At 41.5% G+C, this 15487-nt stretch overlaps 2 long non-coding RNA genes across 3 annotated transcripts in view; one reads left to right on the forward strand and one right to left on the reverse strand.

The window, feature by feature from the left end:
* Positions 1-213: 213 nt before the first annotated feature.
* Positions 214-15487, forward strand: part of LOC109143226 — a 34506-nt gene continuing 19232 nt past the window's right edge. Inside the window, exons 1-2 of one of the 2 annotated variants that reach the window (XR_002043246.2) lie at positions 214-547; positions 14192-14301. This is a non-coding gene — a long non-coding RNA (uncharacterized LOC109143226). Of the gene's footprint in view, positions 548-6429; positions 6634-14191; positions 14302-15487 lie in introns of those variants that run through there. The other variant, XR_002043248.2, reaches the window with a different exon arrangement.
* Positions 8254-14483, reverse strand: LOC104698368. The gene is made up of 3 exons (XR_753311.4): positions 14389-14483; positions 14188-14286; positions 8254-10248 (listed from the first exon to the last, which is right to left on the reverse strand). It is a non-coding gene; the product is annotated as an uncharacterized LOC104698368 (long non-coding RNA).

The following is a 15487-nucleotide window of genomic DNA, read 5'->3' on the forward strand; positions in this document are numbered from 1 at the left end:
TTGCACTGATCCCTCTAATGGAGGTAAAAAGGTAATGTCTACACAAGTAAAATGAATAAACACGTATTTCTAAATTGCATTTTGTTGTATTCATACTTCTGTATCCGTCTCTCCCTCATGTTCTGTTTGGTGAGATTTTGGTTAAGTTTACTGTCCTCTTTCTCCAGCTCTCCAAACACATTCAATCAATTTTATAGCTCTGCAGAGGGGTTTCTAGGGTATCTGCTTGCCAGCATAGAGCAGCAGCTTATAACTGGTTTACTTTTTGGCAAGCTGCATTCTTTGGTGTCTGGCCAGAGGGTTTTACATCAGCTGCACACAGATTTTTGGAAGGCACCTGGTGTGATTTTCTGCTGGAGAGCACCTGGGAAAGCAGAGTTCAACTCAGGAGAGAAATCACACTCATCAGGTTCAGCCTCCCCAGGCCAATTGTCTGACTAGGAATATGCTTCATTTCTCAGCTGCTCACATATGCAACAATTTTGATTTCAGCCTTAAAAATACCTCTCAGGATTCTCTGTCTAAGAAGAAAATGGCTATATGACAGGTAAGATTTTGAGTGACAATGCGAGGAGATTCTTCTGTTGTCATTTTCTCGGTCTGGTTGGGCTTTGTCTCATGTTAAACAAGGGTCGAATAAAAGCCCTGTACTTCAAAGCCTGATTTCAAGTCAGTGAAAAGACTTTGAGGTGCTCTGGCGCAGGTTTTAAATACTAGTTTTGTCCTCTGAATGAGTTTATGTTGCAGATATGCAAAAAGCTTCATGTCTGTAAGTTTCAAAATGTTTGAGACATGCTCCTGGTAGAATAATGCCCTGAGTTTAGAGCTGACAGTCTGCAAATATAGATTATCTCCATGGATTAATATTGCTCACTGTTTTGAGGGCACATGGGGAACTGTTTTTCTGGTTATGTACTTGACATGTAGCACTCTTTAGTCCAGAAAATGGATTTAGAGCTTCACAGTTTAGTTTTGCAAATGCAGATTGGGTCATTTGTTTGTTTGACTGTTCGATTCATGCGTACAACTATACCAGCAATCCAGCATAAGCCTGTTTGAAATGTGTCCCTGGCAGTCAGCTGGGCATTTCTAATCAAGCCTGACTCTGGAGCTACTTTCATACTCCAAAGGGATTACACTATCACAAATCACTGGGTACCACTTCCAAATGGTGTAATTGCTGATTGACAGCTGGAGGAAATGCTGCCTGCTTCCTAATTCATAGGAAAAGTTGTTTGTTTAAATGAGAATTAGCTCTTTATCATCCGGAAAAACCAAGTATTATATGGCAGTGTAAATATGTCAGAGAAGTAGTGTGTCAATACGAAGCAAGGCAGAAAGTTCTAGAAATCTGAGGAGACTTGTATGCATTTTCAGCTTTGTGCAGATTGTCCTGTGGGTCCTAGAACAAAAATGGTCCCTCTGGTTTGCCATCTATAAAATGTCTCTGATTTTATAATTTATCTCCTTCTGACGTCTATTGGAAAGATTCATCCTTTAGTGTTTGCAAAATATTTTGAGATTCCCAATGGAATATGTTCCATCAATGTAAAATATGCATTATTCATCTCCTTGTTAAAATTGAGTTCTGAGTAAAGGAGAAAGAGATTATCTTGCAAGCAAAATGCAGCTTAAATTAACAAAAAAATATTTATGCTTTTCACAAGACCAAAAACCTTAGGGAGTTTTTTTCTTTTGCTGGGTTTTTGGCTTTTTAAAGGTCCATTAATTCAGATTTCTCAGAAATCAGTGTACAATCTACTCTGAATGAGCTAGCTACACTGGATATAGATCCAGTGGTATGGATATTTGCCTGATAAATTTGGTATTTGACTTATCTGGAAGCATGTTAGCCCAGATTAATACATTCTGCTGACTTAAAGCAGCTCTTTGGGGTGCCAGTGGACGTATCTCTGCACAGTAATTCCACTGTGCTCTGCAAACTGATTTTGCATGGAGTCAGCTCAGGTCTGGAAGGAAGATCAAACTCATTGTCACGGTGCCTTGGCTCTGTGTGTTCCAAGCTGGTTATTCCTGTTTTCTGCACATCAGTCTCTGGGAGACTTATCAGCCCAGGTGCAGTGCAGTGGGAGTACTCAAGGTGGTTCTGCACCTCAATAAACAAGCCAGGCCAGAGCTTGCACTGTTCGGTCTGTAATATAGAGCCACTCCAGCACTGCTGCTGGAAGCAGTCTGTACCTGCCAGGGCTACTGACCCCTTGCCATCTGTGCTGGACTGTTGCTCCCTCGGGCTGCGCTAACTCCTGTCTCCTGCTGTGGGAGATGTGCCGTCCTCGGACACTGGAGAGTGGAGAGCTGACAGCTGCTGTAAACTGAGGCAGCACATTTGATGCCAGCTCACACTGCAACAGTTTGCACCAGAGAGCGACTAGCACAATGCCTCGATGTCACAAGATTTTCATTTTCACCGGTCCTAGAAAGAAGGAAAGGGTAAGAAAGAGAAAAGCTGATTATTCATATTCTCATCAGTAATGGCTCACTACACCGGAAAAGAGAGTAAAGCTGTCACATCACAGGCAGCTTTAAAATAATTTATAAATAAGTGGCTGGGAAATTCATCATGCCACAAGTCTCGCTTAACTTGGCAGCATTACAGGTTTATCTTTTCACACACAGTTGTTTTTTAATGGCCTCACAGACAGGCTATAGTGGCCCAGCACTTGTCCTCCCAGCTGCCAACCTTTCCTAGATATTCAGGTGATCTTCTGGATAGGGGACCAGGGTTGGAGGAAGAGACATCTTCTTTCTCTCCTTGACATGCTTCCCTCCCAGCACCAAATTCTATTTTTCATCTAAAAGGCAGCCCGCTCTTCCTCCTAAAAATGCTTTTAGCTGTAGTTACAGGTAGGGTTGCAAACTTGGAGATAGATTCACTGGTAGATTTGGACCCCTTTGCAGTCCTTCAGCAGGCTAGCAGAGGTGTACACCAAGTTCATCTATCCAGGGGAGCCAGGACAACACTCTGACCCTAATCTGTTGAATTATTATGTAGAAAATGTTGTCCACTAGTTTTCCTGGCTCCCCTTCAGAGCTTCCCTGGGGATATTTGGCAGGGAAGTTGCACAGAAAGGAGAAACTCAGTCAAGTTAAGAAAGATTAATACAAGGAACAACAATAAACATCAAGTCCCAAAATTCTCTTGCAAGAGAAATAGAAGTTCAGAACAAAACAGTCTGTAAACTGTTTGGTGGCAAGAGGGCAGTTAGGAGAAAATTGGGTTCATCACCCAACAAGCAGATGGTCTGCAGCAGAGAGGACCAAGAATGAAGAAAATAATTAAAATATCTAGCAGTCTTCACTAATCGTGATTTGAGGACAAATAAAACCATCTGAGAAAAGAGGAAGCACTTGGATTTAAAAAGATTAGCGTAATTAGCTTCTTTGAGATTGTGTTGACCTGTCAGTGTTCAACTCCAGGCCCTCAAAGTGCTTAGAGGAGGCTGTATTTCCACTTTAGTCAGGCTTTGAAGATGCTCACTGGCAGAATCTCTTGCATACTCATCCTCACCTCTCCCCCCTGTAGAGCCTCCCCTTAGGTATGATCTATGAACTGGACTGGTGATATACCTTGGGTTGAAATAATCCTTTAAAGATGAAAAGGGAGAACATTATTTTCTAACTGACAAAATTACTGTACAATTTTACTTACACAGGTGGGGACCAGGGGAAAGTGGTAGTTTCAGGGCTAGGAGAAGTGATGAAGAGACAGAATGGAGAGAGATAGGGAAGGCATTAGGTACAGTGGTGGTGAGAGGCAGGAATTGCTCACAGCACTTTCTGCCAAACCTGACACAGTAAAGCGCAAGCTGGTTTCAGAGGAATTAATGTTATCGTTGAAAAGTTGTTGTGGACAGAATTCATTGCTGAAACTGGAAAGCAGAAAAATTTTTCTATACACTTAAAGGAGGAAAGGAAATCTGCACAAACTATAGATCTACCAGCCTAGATTTACCTTCTAGAGCAAAAGGAGAAACAAACTACCTATAAGCACAAAGAAGGCACAATGAATATCTATTTTTAAAGAATTAAACAACCCAAGTGACCCTATTTTTTCCCAGACAGTATCAAAAGCCCAATGAAAATGGTAAAAGCAAAAGATGTCTGATACCATGAGTGCAGTAGGGGATTTGACCCTGTATTTCCTCTGATATTTTTAAAAGCAGACTATAGTAATATGTTCTTGGAGAAACTGGAAGGTTGCTGCTTGAAGTATTGAAAATCCACTCTCAAGAAATAATTGGCAAAGGTTTAATGTCAAGACAGAAAACATATCAAATGAGGGCCCAGAGGTCTGTCCAAGGTCCAGGGCGCATCAGTATTTTCTACAGTATTTGAGAGGCTGTAAAAAGGAGAAAGTTACAAATCAGTAGCTGGTGCAGGAGGAGCTGCAAGCAATTTGAAGGCAAGCCTTGGACTTTAATATGATCATGACAAATAGGAGAAATAGTCTAAAAAAGTAGGAAGCAATTCTGTAAGAAGTGCAAAGTCAGATGAGCATGTGCCAGCAATGTTTTATGCAGAGGTGAGTTGACTGGGGCCTTCAGGGATGTCCGGGTGATGTACCAGTGTCCTGCACAGGTTCTTCTTTTCAGTAAGAAGATATTTTTGGATGGAAAAAAACAAAGGAAATGGAAAAGCAGAATGCACAGTTCAGTGCTTGCCTGAGCTGTGTCTGGTCCTAGCAACTGCAGCCAATCTCTTTGAGTACCCCTAGTAATATTGCCTAAATAGAGCAAATTTTAAGAGACCAGGAAGTGTATCCTGCACCATTTGACAGTCACTTGTTTTTTGCCATGTAGATGTACACAAAATTTGGCCCAAAGCATTTAGCATGGATTAACTCCAACTGCACTAGCCAAGAGAAAATCCAAGCATAGAGAAAGAACAAAAGATAAAACAGTTTTGATCTTTATATTCCAGTAAAGCCTGAAGGAATTAGGAAATTATTTAAGTAAGGTTATGTAAAGGGCGGTTCCCTGTCACGAACTTGACTTTTCTGCATCAATTCTATACCGTAAAAATAGATTGGGTGAGTAAAGTCAGAGAAAAAAATTGACCAAATTTTCTCCTCTGCTGTACCTAAAATATATAAAGGACTACTTTCATCATTCATGGTGGAAGGACAAACACTTGCACAACTGAGACCGGGGAGAGGAGAAGAGTGTTTCAGGTGCTGTACAGACCCTTTCTAGGGATAATCCTGCCCCTAACCTGTTAGAGTTGATGCAGAAGATAGAGACAAGCAGACAAGTATGAAAATGAGCCTGCCTGAGGGCAAGGCCCAAAACATTAGCCAGGTCTCCAGACCTTTTGTCTATTGCTTCACCTGTTGATGGATTGCTTTGGACTAATGGAGGTATAAGCTGTCATTGAATTCGGTTCACACTTGGTATGTAGGTGCCTGCACCACTGAAATCTCTGCTAACTGGTTCTACAAGTGGCAACAACCACAGAAAGACCCATAAAATTATCATATAGGGATAATGCATGTCCACTCACAAAATAAGGGGACGCAGCTCACACCCCGCTGTCCCAGGCTTGCTGGTTCATCCACTCACTGGTGCTGTGCACAGGGCTAGCACAGGCCCCATGGGGCTCTGGGGCACTGAGTCCTTCTCGGGCACTGAACTCTCTTGCAGACAGTTTCTGATACCCTGCAGTTTCCTAGCTTAATTCTAGCTTGTAGAATTAAATCCTGTGTAACAAATTACATTGTCAAAGCAGACTGAGAAGAAATGAATCTTTCCAGCCTCATTCAGCTAGTACAGAATAAATAATGTGATATTTCTCAGTCTGTTGCACAGGGAACAGACTGCCAACTGATTCCTTCTCCGTAATTGAGAAGAAATGGACAGTTAATACAGCTGGGAGGGAAACGGAGAGGTCTGGCATTTCCAGTGCTGCAGATGAAAGTCTCTGAAAACTCTTCTGCTTGGCAAAGTGTCAGAAAGCATCCTTCCTCTTTGATTGTAGCGAAAAGAGGGCATTTCTAAGCAGACCTTAAAAATCTCACGTGTTGTGCTGGGTGACTGCAGCAAAGAAGAGCAGCCTAGGTGTCAAAGCAAACCAGTTAATCACTGGGGTTAATTAGACCCCTGCAGTCATGAATGGCCACAGGTTCCACATTTTTCCTTCTCATTCCAATGAGAATTGAACATGTCATTGCAGAGGAGTATTTGTGCTTTGTATTTTCTTTCACCACTGGCTGCAATAGAAAAGAAAATTACAGCCTGGCTACAAATGTCCATGAGACTGGAAGTGTTGGCTGTCTTGAGTGGACTGCTGATATTCTGCCTGCAAATATATGTTCCTCTCCTGATCACTGTTAGCTATCAGTGCTTTCAAAATGGTTTTATTTGTTAGGGTCCAATAACAGTAGTTCTCTCTGCTGTCCCCTTCTCCCAGTGATGTTGGGAGGTAGGAGCCAGGGGAGCCAGGAGAACTGCAGATGCTGCTGCCCTGCTCCTTGCCACTGGGTAGGCACCTCTGGGAGGATGGGAGGTCTGGGAGGATGTCCAGAAGGAGAGCTGTCCAAAGAGCATCTTATGTAGGCCTGAGAACAGGCTTTCCACTTGTGACGGACAACCACTGCACAGCTTATCTACCTTCCAGGTGAGGACCATATATAACATCTTCTCTGACGCTACTTTTATACCGTGGATGCTGCAGAGTAAATGAATGATGACCTAAGATTAAAGTTCTGTCTTGCTGGGCATGTGCTTTTGTAAGAGACATGACATTGCCAGGCTGTTACTTCACAGTTCTTCAGAATTAGAAAAAGTTCTGTGACAGAAATGAAACCTACCGTCTTGACTTTCTCAGTGTCTACCAAGTTAGAAGTAGAACAAGTCCAGAATATTAGCTCTATGGTCCTGTAATTTCAAGAAATAAGAGATAAGGACAATATACTTTTTTTTTTCAGTCAACTGAATTATTAATGAATAGTAATAATTTTAGAATGGTAGAAATTAGGAAGAGCTTTTAGCTACTGATAAGCACAAATGTCTGTGGAAAGGAGTATTAACAATGTAGTGTGGGTGTATTTGAGACAGAAATGTGGAATAAATCCTGAGCTGATATTGTGCTGCTCAGCAGAGTTCTCTACCCCAGTGTGCTCAGTGCCTGTGTTCTCACAGCTAACAAAAACACTTTAAAAGCTGTTCATACTGGGAAGGAACGTGCATCTGTAAGTATCAGTCACTGGTGCACCCTGTCAGTCATACTCCTGGGGTTTGTCTTTGTTGAGCTGCAGTTCATGCAAGGCCAAAGATAGGAGGAAGAGGCTCTCCATTCACCTTGCATTGCCAGAACTCAGGTTGATCTGATCCTTGTATTAAAAATAACATGTGGGTATCTCCAGCTTGTGCCTGCCATCCCTAGGGTCTGTTTTGGAAGGAGGACTTTGAGTGTGGCAGCAGGGCTGGAGCCAAAGCACGCTCCAGTGTTTGCCATGGGAGCCATCTAAAGTCTGGCAAATGTTGGGGCTCTCAACAGCTGGAAGCACAAGCATGGCCATGGCAGCAACATCACTACAGCTAAGGAACAGGGGTCTGATAAACCTAACCTGTCGGGTTTTGACTACTACACTCGTGCACATTTTCTGAAGGCAGGCACTGATGGATGTATGTTAAGTAGGCCCTGTGGTGCATGCACTCCACAGTGTGCATTTGCCTGGCCAGTACCAGCCCACAATGGGTCACTGGGCACAGCAGTGTGTGTGGTGCAGAGTCAGTACCAGCCACTCAGCGCAGGTGGAAACGTGCCCATCTGAAATGAATTCCTTGACTTGAATGCACACACAGATAAATGACTCAGTTTTGCCTGTCTCTGGCAGAGGGGGATGACTGACCTGTGTTAGCTTTTAATATCCCTATATTATGTCTTACTTTTATTGTAGTTGAAACCCACAAATATCTGTTCACCCTTCCACTTCTCTCCCCAAATTTATGACTGTCCACCCATTGCCTGTAACCATCTTTACAGAAGAAGATTCTGTCTCAGGGGAGGTTTCTGTGCACTGTGAGGCATGTATGGGTTCTGATGAGTGTATGGGACTGCTTCTTGGCAGCTTTTGCTGGCCAGGACCACCAGCTGAGCCTGGTGGTGCTCCAGCCCTCCTGGGCACTTCAGGGGAAACCTGACTGACTGGTTCTGCCAACATTGCTGCTCTCTGGGAAAAAGCCCTTTTGACAAAAACATTGTTTATTGTTTTAGTCACAAAATCATACAAATCTTGAAAGATATTCCATGAAAGCATTTGGTTTTTAAATTAATAAATATATTTAAAGAAAACAAAAAAGAAATTTAAGTTTAAACTATTTCTATGTTGTTGTGGCTTCTCATATTCCAGCCAAATGTTAGACTTTGTATTGCTATTTCTATATTACTTATTGATATCAGAATTACTACTGCATAATTCAATATTCTATTATAATATAATAACTAAGTCCAAATACCTGAATAATTTACTGCTGACTTCAGTTGTTTAAAAATTATTATAAGCAGCTGCTGTTTTACATGGAATAAAACAACCTACTTTACATAGCATAGTGTTTTCCAATACATAGAGAAAACATGAAAATTCTTTTAAAATTTGACTAACAAATTAATAATGGCTTATTTGCATTTTTTCTTTAAAATGTTGTTCAGCTATAATATGCATGAAACATTTAATATAGAAAATAAAATAAATTATTCCACTCTGAACTAACCAGAAATTATCCATAACGATTTTTTTAAAAGTCTTGCACATTAACAAATCATCTCCAAGTTATTAAACATATAAAAATTTCATTAGAAGGTTAAAAGGCATATATATATATATATATGTGTGTGTGTGCACGTGTGTTTGTGTGTGTGTGTGTTCTTTTCAGAAGGAATACTTCAATTTGATATAATTTTCAGTTTTTCTCAGACACTCCTAACAATGAACAGACTATTTTTAAGACTTTCTCTTCCAGGGGAACTTTGCAAATTATCCACAGTTACTCCAAGGCAGAGTAAACCCAGAGGTAAGGTCCCAGGGCTCCCTGTGATGCCAAGTTTTGGGGCTCTGAAGTGTGCCCATGTGTGACCCTGGATGCACAACTCATCATTAAGGGCTACAAACAGCATGTTTCTCTGGCAGTGGGGGTGTCCCCAGGACAGTGAGGAGCCTTGCAGGGAGAATCCTACTTGTGCCACATGGCTGGGGGCTCTGCACCTCAGCATGCTGTGGATGAGCCCTTGGGAGCTAAGCAGCAAAAGGCACAAACTGCTCTTGTAATGCCCTTGCTGCCATTCTTGCAGTCCATCAGTGGCTGAGGGACAGGTGGACAGAGGTGACACTGCCACCAAGAAGGCTCCTGGCCTCTCTTCCCAGGGCATCCCCACCTCACTGGAGCTGCTCCTGTGCAAAGCCCAGCTTGTGACAGCTGTGGGATTTCCAGTGTGTATTTGCCCCAAAGGTCTTTCCCAATGCCAAATAGGATCAGTGCCCAGAATTTATTTACTTGCATTTCAAGCTGAACACCACTATAAACAGCTAAATTAGAGAGGGAGGAGGGCTCAGAAGGCACACCCAAAGGATGGAGCTTTAAAGAAATTTGGCGAGACTATAAGGTGTATTTTGATAATGAGCACAAAATGCAGATAAAAGCAAAATAAAAAGTGAATGCTGGACACCTGCACTTGGCAGGAAAAACAGACCCAGCAAAAACACAAATGCAATTCACACCCGTCTTTGGAGTCTGTTCTCTTGAAAAGCCTACAGCTTATAAAAATTTTATTGAGTCATTTCTAGAAGGCAAATTTTGAAATGCGATCCCTCTTCTTCAAAATTAAGCTGTTTAATATTTGATTAGAAAATAACACAGTGGCCAGCTTTGAGAATTTTGCTTCACTTACAGCCATAATTAAGGATGATATTATTCTGGCTATACACTGGACTTGTATACGCATGTGCAAGTGTGTGCTTGTTTATATGTCTTCAACATAGAGGTAGAAGGGAACACACAACTTACAGCTTACAACTCATTAGGGGCACTATGTTTTGTGTACTAAAGCCTTTGAAAATGTAAACAGAAACAACATTGGTCAGACCTAAGTAATATAACAAATGGAAAAGGAGAAACAAAGTTGGTCATGAAGTTGAGTTCAGAAGACTCCACAGAATGAGTCACTTCAGGAAAGGTTTGAAGTGATGCTGGGCCAAACTTCGTGCTCTTCAACCCATCTGGGAAGGATGCTCTAGGAAACAGGCATGAAAAGCAAAGATAAATTATGTAGCAACCCTTTTTTTTAATATGGAAAAAAAGAGAAAAATATCAGCAAGCTCACATTATTTGCAAGGTATTCAATGTTTTAAGGAGAAGCATGAACCCCAGAAAAATGAAAGATGAAGCCATCTTTTATCAAAACAAGTTTTCAGTTTCTGTGAAGCAACTAATCAATCAGTGATTTTTGTGTGCTGATGAAGAAACATTCATAGTTTTGATATAAAATTATAAGAAACTCACGTTTGATGGTTTGAAACAGGCTGAGTTCTCATGACAAGATAATTCAAACAAAACGTATTGAGTACACCCCAGATCTAATCAAAAGGCCTCTAATTCAGGTGCGTTTTCTTCATCTAGTGTAGTTTCCTCTGTCATATAAATCTCATTCCTCTTTGGTAGTTATTAGAATCTAACAAAAAGGTGTATTGTGAAAAACCTCTAAAATCTGCAAGGGAATAAGAGCCATAGGCTCATTTGTGTGTGGTCCTGGGATGACAGCTTCTTTGTCCTGGCTCCTGTTTGCAAGTCACAAGCACCAGTTCTACCCATGCAGAAACACAGAGCTTTTCTCAGGAGCATTTTCTTCTTATCACTCCAGTTTTTCTTCCTACCTCCTTTTTGCTCTACCTTCACACTGACTAAAACCCATGGGAAAGGCATGTCAGCATAAAAAAAAGCTCCCACAACTGCAACGCTGACTCCAGTAGTGACCAGTTAGAGCTATGTAAGGAAGCATGCCAGCAATGTGAGAGGAGAGGGGTACAGCCTCCCCTCTGTAAGCTCTGTCATCACCTCTCTGTCACCAGCAGCTTCAGCCAGTCTTGTTGGGTTTATTGTGACCTTGATGAACTTCCTTCTTCGACTTCATCTAAGTTCTTTCAACATTGACATCCTGTGGCAATTGCTCTGTGCTCAAAATTAAACTCAACAAGAAGACATGTTACACACATTTCTTCTTGGGTGAACAAGAGGAAGTGCTTGAATATTTTCCAGCTTCACAAGTAAATTAACAAAATCCCAAACTATAGGCTGTTTATCTCCCAAGCAACTTTTTCCAAGCAACAGGCAGAGAGGCAATTTGGAAGTAAAGTTTTCATGGAAAGTTGTAGGCATCCCTACCATAACAATATCGTCAGTGTACACTCTGCCATAGATGGATTTTTCTGAGTTTAAGCTCAGTATTCTACGTTAAATGACACAGGAGACTTTGTGTGCTCTGCCTCTTAACAGGAAGTTCTTAATACGCAGTTGCACAGTAAAGTGAAGTGCAGATCTTAACAGCTATTTATTAACCTGCTGACCATGGTGAACCCATTTGTATATTCCTTGTGATTATAAATTACACTGAAACTGAAAGGAGAAAAATAAAATTAGTAACATGTGAAAGCTTTGCAGAGATACGAAGGGCTAAAGGGCTTTCAAGGTCTAATTTATTTTGAGTAGTCTAAGTTGCTTTGAAAAAATCCTGAGCAAATGATTCGGCGGAGTTATCTGGGGAAACTGGGCACCAGACGAAGAGGTGTCTTGTTCAGTCTTTGTAATTTATCTTCTGCCTGTCTCTGCTCTTCACTAGACCCAGTCAAACAAATAAAAACGGACAGATGAAGATACTAACTTAAATGGCAGTTTAGAGAGACCATACAAGAAGACCAGAAGAGGGTTTGCCACAAGAATATGGCCTTGATGTTTTTCCCAAAGTGAGGCATCATGGTGGAGCAGGCACTCAAAGAGCCTCCTTTTTGCAAGCTTGAAATGCAAGTCGGGATGTTTCAGTTTTATCTAGGCTGCAACCCCATCCTTTACATACTCTCTAATCCAGAGAAAAGGTACCTTCAGTGTAAGGTAAAACATACCTTTAGCCAAAGTAACCACAGTTTTTGCACTACTGCTTTTGCTTTTACCATCCTTTTCTCCCATTTAGCCACAGACTTTAGTGCCCCACTTCCACTGGGCCTAGGTCAGCAATGTTTCCTCCGTGGAGTTGAACTTACGGGGTGTCAGGACATCCCTTCCAGCCCTACATGACCTGGGAACTCTACCACCTTTTGCCCGAGGGAGTCAAGAGCTCTGTAACTGCAGGCAGGACCACACAAGTGAAGGGTTTTGGTCAAGCTGCACAAGAGTTTGCAAGGAAGTCTTCACAACCTATGGCCAAAGGACTTCTGCTAGATTTCATCTGTGTAATTTGGGATTTATAGAGATAGGCATGCTCTAAGGAAGAGCTAGCTCTATCAGATCATAGCAGAGGTAGAAAAGTTCAGCTGAAGCAAAGAGGGCTGCCTCTTTCATATACACTTTGACCAGATATTCCCTGGTAAGGTATCTTTTGTGGATCACTTTAACTAAACAGGCTGTCACACAGAAGCAGGCGTATTTTAATGCAGGCAGGTTCCTAGTGTTAATATAGAGACAAGTATGCCAGAGTGAGTAAGCCACTGGTCTAAATTCAGCTACAAGATTGGGTGAGTCGTCTGCAGGCAAGAGGTTAGTGCCAGCACAGTTCTTAGTAAAGACTGACTCTTAAAATATCATATCTGAATGTATGGTCTTCTTGAGCTACAAAAATCTGTCAGGCCCATTGCCAAGAGGAATTGAGTTGCACACACTGCAGCTTTGGTTCCTTGGTGCTCCAGCAGGATGATCTACACACATACATATTTCCAAATCCAGGACAGCCTTTTTATCTTTAAATGGCAGTGGGTGCCAAGGAATTTTCCTGCAGCAATTGTACACCCTCTGGATGAACATGCTGTATTCCATAGGGGTCAAACATCTAGGAGGAAAATTCTTGATTAATAAAAGCCATGGCTAGCTCTCCTATCTCTTCTGTACAGCAGCCTACAAAGGTGTTCCATCTAAGTGCTTGTTCTGCAAGAATCCAGATTCACTGCTCTCTATGTGTAAGTTATTTTTATGTGATTTGAAAACTAAACACCAGGTATCTTCTGCAGTCAGCTGAGGTACCTGACACAGCAGCAACATCTTCCTTGGGTCCCTCTGTGACAAGGAGAGAGCAGACCCACTAGATGCTGATTAAGATCCTGTTTGCAAATATCATCGCACTTACTCAAGAAAAAATGTGTGAATGTGTGTTTCTGTGGGTGTGCAAAGAGGTGGATGTAAGTGTATTCACATCCTTACAGTTTTACAGGACAATTTGATCCTGTCTGAAAATGCAGGCTAAGGTATTTAAAAGCAGAGAGAGTAATCTGTGGAGAGAAATACAGTATCCTGCTAAAAATGTACTATGTCTGGTCTGGAAATACTTATGTTTAAAGTAGGCTATAAATGGATACTTAACCACTTTAGTGCTGTGAAGGGATGACCCTCATGTGGTCTTGGGACATGCTGCATGGTCTCCTTTAGCTGCCACTCCACTGAAAATAATGGGAGCGTGCATAACAGAGCCAGCCTGGGGCAAAGAATTGCCTCCAGGAACTACCAGACTGTCCTCTGTGTGATATAATGTGCTGGTGATTTCAAAACAATGTAATTCTGCTATCCTAGATGCAATAAATGCTATTTATGAATTCCAAATCAAAAGCACATGTGGGCTAAGCCCCACATTTTAATACCTGGAATAATGCTGTTGTTGCTATACAAACCATAAATCATTTTTGTAAGAAAGAGGGAAATATATATCACTTAGTACATAAATCATTTTAGGGTAGTAATGTTGTATGACATAAAAAAAATTACCTAAAATAAACTTCTAACCAATAAAAGTGCAAAGTTTAGCTGTTTCAATTCATTATATTTCTTACTGGAAACTATTTGGACAATCCCTGCACATTTGTTTTGCCCTTGTGAGCATTACTAATTTTAGCATGAATGATCATTCATCTAAGAATTCATGCCTGAAATGAAATTATTCACGATTTGTTATTCTCTTCCAATAAATGTTTCTTACCCAGTCACAGGAGGGAAAGCACGGAGTGACTATGCAGCTCATCAGACAGCACAAATAGTCAGCAGTAGCAAGAAGCATTGAGCCAGTTCTGGAGATGATCTGTATCAGTCCAAGGTAATATTAGATATAAATCCCTCTTCTTTCCTTTCATGCTACACCAGAGCAACAATCATTCCCAACTAAGGACAGTTCAGTTCTTACCAAGAGCATTTCAGCTTCACTGCTGAGCTTACTGGAGCTGGTGGCAGGACAAGACATCCTGGTGGCAGGATAAGCCTCTCCCTCCCCAAATTGTGAGGAAGCAGAGCCTGAAGGAGGCACTTCAGGCTGTCCTTCCTGTGTTTCAGTGGCTCTGTACTTCCCTTGCCTGGTCACATGCCATTGGTGTTGGCTTGCATCTTACTTCCAAGATGAAAAGAAAAACAGGAATTTCAGACACAGAAAAAGATGAAAACCAAATCAGGGCTTTTAATGAAGGTCCAGGTGGGCGTGATCAAGACTGAGTGTGTGCCAGGCTGTACTAAAACAGAGCACCACAGCCAGGTCTTCATGTTCCCCGGCATTGCTCCAGCACTGTTTTCCATCAAAGAGTACCTGGGCTGTCACCTGTCTCCCTATTCTTTACAGTTCAGTAAATCTGACAGTGACAGTGTCCCATTACCATGAGAGAATTCAGAAATCTGGGTTCATAGCATCCTGTGTAATGTATTGTATTACCCATTAGCTTCAACACTACAAGAACAAGTGCAAAGCAGAGGTCAGCCTGCAGCCATCAGACAGGAGCAGTTGGGAAAATGTGTTTATAAAATCATCTCAAATCAGCTGAGCTCCAATTCCTAGAGCATTTGGTATGAAGGTCATTTTCTCTATCTGATATATTGAGCCTACCTTTTTTCCCCCAGAATAAAATAATCTGTCTGGACCCTCTTGAGCAAACTGTGCATGCATGTCTTCTACAGACCAGGACTAGTACAGAAAAAAAAAAAAAAAAAAAGAGAAGAAAAAAAAAGCCAAATAAATTTGTAAAAAATTTCACAGGGGAAAAAAAAGGCTCTGGATTCTAAAGTCCCTAATTTTGGAGAAAAGGTATGTTTGTGTGTTGAGTGAGAAATAAATAACAGGAGCAGTGAATTATTCAGGATTTAAGTGCAGTATTGGAATCATTGTTAATTCTGCTACCGCCCAAATAAACCACCGGCAATTAAAAGTCAGTGAAGAAAAGCAAGATACAGCTCATGCTGGGGTTGACACTGCAGCAGCCCAGTCCCCTGATCCTGGCTGGAGCCCCCCATGTCATGTA

Source organism: Corvus cornix, chromosome 1A, assembly GCF_000738735.6.
Source record: "Corvus cornix cornix isolate S_Up_H32 chromosome 1A, ASM73873v5, whole genome shotgun sequence".
NCBI classification, from domain to species: domain Eukaryota; kingdom Metazoa; phylum Chordata; class Aves; order Passeriformes; family Corvidae; genus Corvus; species Corvus cornix.